The following is a 2500-nucleotide window of genomic DNA, read 5'->3' as shown; positions in this document are numbered from 1 at the left end:
GTTCCTTAATCTTGACATGGAAATGTTGGGTTCGCTATTCTTTACAAGTGTAAAATTGGGTTCGTTATTCTTTACATGTGGAGAATTGGGTTCCTTAATCCAGACATGGAAATGTTGGGTTCGCTAATCTTGACAAGATCCAAATAATTTTATGAACAATAACAATAAAATAAATCTATTGTATATAAAGTATAAAAACTTAAAAAAACAAGAGGAAGAGAAATAAGATAGAATAGCGTACCCAAGTGTACCCTCAAGCAAGAGAACACTACCCCAAGACAGTGGAAAACATGGTACAGAGGCTAATAATAATAATAATAATAATAATAATAATAACAACAACAACAATAATAATAATTTCCTATAAATGTTGTGAAAGTAATTCATGGCGAAGAAAATTCCACATTATAAAGTGATACCACAAGAATGTACAGTACAGTAGAGTACATTACATGAGATTTAAAGTACATAAAAGTACTATGGCAATGTGCTTTAATAGCTACTTATCTAAAGATCTCGAATTTTAATGGACCAGAAATTGAGAAGAAGAACTCAAAGAGAATTTGAATAACTTTAATAGGAAATAAACAATGGAATATCAACAGTTATATCAAGAAATGATAAAATTAAAACAGATAATAATATATTTCAGGAAGACAATAATAAGATAGTGAATTATAACTAATACGAAATAAAGATACAAAGAGAGACATCTGATTTCCGCCCCCTACGGCCTACAGATGTCGAAGTAAATGAAGAAAAGAAAGAGATTTTCTGCCAGTCACCACGAGTAACGGTCTCTCTCTCTCTCTCTCTCTCTCTCTCTCTCTCTCTCTCTCTCTCATGAATTTATTATATATATACAATAGCTTATATATCAACGCTCTTATACTTATAGATATATTTTCTCATTTTTTTAAATAAGGTTCTGGACGGATAATTTAGAGAGAGAGAGAGAGAGAGAGAGAGAGAGAGAGAGAGAGAGAGAGAGAGAGAGAGAGAGAGAAGCTAAGACATCTGACTGATTTGTTTTCCAACACTGCACCATTGCCAAATCTCCAAATCATATTCTAATTTATAATTGAAAAGGGATTTATTATATTATAAATGGTTTATCCTTTGTTTAAAAGACAGTCCTTAAAGCCTTGATTTTTATTCGATCCTCTATTTTCATATAAATAAACTATCCACTAAACTGTTTTGAACATTTGGCAACACTGCTTTTCCCCCTCTCTAGGCGGGCCGAAGATGTCTGTCTGTCTGTATATATTATCCAGGGCCCCCAAAGGCCAAAAATTATCCAACATGCTTATCAAGCATTAATAAAGCATCACGCAAAGCTGTCTATTTCTTCAAACCATAAAAGTATCAGTAAAAGTTTAAGCCTTGTTGGTATTTACGTGACTATTTAAATATTAATGCCAGAAAAAGGCTAAATGCAAAGGCGTTGCATGTCAGACTTGCCCAGTTTCACTAAGGATTATTTGCCAAAATTAACTTTAGTTTTAAGCTCGATTTTCTTGGCTTATATCTATGCGTAATCAATATAAGTCAAAATATATAACTAAGGATTAAAACTTAATGAATTTTGGCAACTATCTTCAACATGATATTCAAAACCATGTTAAAAACTCCAAGTTTCCTATAGGCCTAATGATAAGTTTATTTGCAAAATAGTCAGCAGAACTGTAATGAAAATGAAGTACATCTAGAAAAAAAAAAAAAGATTGGTATTAACAGGCTAAGAAATAAATGAACCTTAAAACTTTCTTTAATCTATTTTTACCAATTTCTCATAATGATCCTGCTTTATTTTTGTGGGTCTTTATCTTTATGTACCGAAGATCAGAAAACTCTTTACACAGTTCAATAAAGAGGGAAAATTAAACTTGCAGTCATATCTATGCTAAGGCCTCTTTAAGAAAAAAAATATTCTAATTTACTTAACTTCTGAATATAAACTATATGCGTGTGTGTGCGTTTATACGTCTCGAGATATTTGAGAGAGAGAGAGAGAGAGAGAGAGAGAGAGAGAGAGAGAGAGAGAGAGAGAGGGGGGGGGGGGAAATCAGCCAGCAAGTGTCTGGTGGCAACACAAGAGCGAAAACACCATTCTTAAGGACAGCCACATGCCATTCTCCAACTTCCTCTCTCTCTCTCTCTCTCTAATGAATAAAAACTTCCTAGAAATGAGTGCGTGCGTGTGTGTAGAAATCACGAAATCTGACGTGAATAACACATGAAATATGTATAAATTCCTGTTCCATCGTTGACCAATATCTCTTCTTTATATAATTACGGGAACAGAAGAAGACCTAAAAATATTTCGTGAAAATTTGGAGAAAAACGAAAAAAAAAATCGTAAAAAAGACATTATGATGAATATGTTTTTTATGTAAATATATCGACAAAATGCTGTAAGGAAGAAAAGACAATTGATATATTTACTGAATTCCATTATGGTTTTCATAAGAGAATTATATATACTCGATGTGTTTAT

The 2500-nt window shown here is 32.4% G+C and overlaps 1 protein-coding gene across 1 annotated transcript in view; it reads right to left on the bottom strand.

The window, feature by feature from the left end:
- The window catches only part of LOC137637099 (uncharacterized), a 42794-nt gene that overhangs the window by 39282 nt on the left and 1012 nt on the right, over positions 1–2500 (bottom strand). The window lies entirely within an intron of this gene.

The sequence above is a fragment of the Palaemon carinicauda genome, unplaced genomic scaffold, assembly GCF_036898095.1.
Source record: "Palaemon carinicauda isolate YSFRI2023 unplaced genomic scaffold, ASM3689809v2 scaffold534, whole genome shotgun sequence".
Taxonomy (NCBI): Eukaryota; Metazoa; Arthropoda; class Malacostraca; order Decapoda; family Palaemonidae; genus Palaemon; species Palaemon carinicauda.
This window is presented reverse-complemented; position numbering and strand designations above follow the sequence as displayed.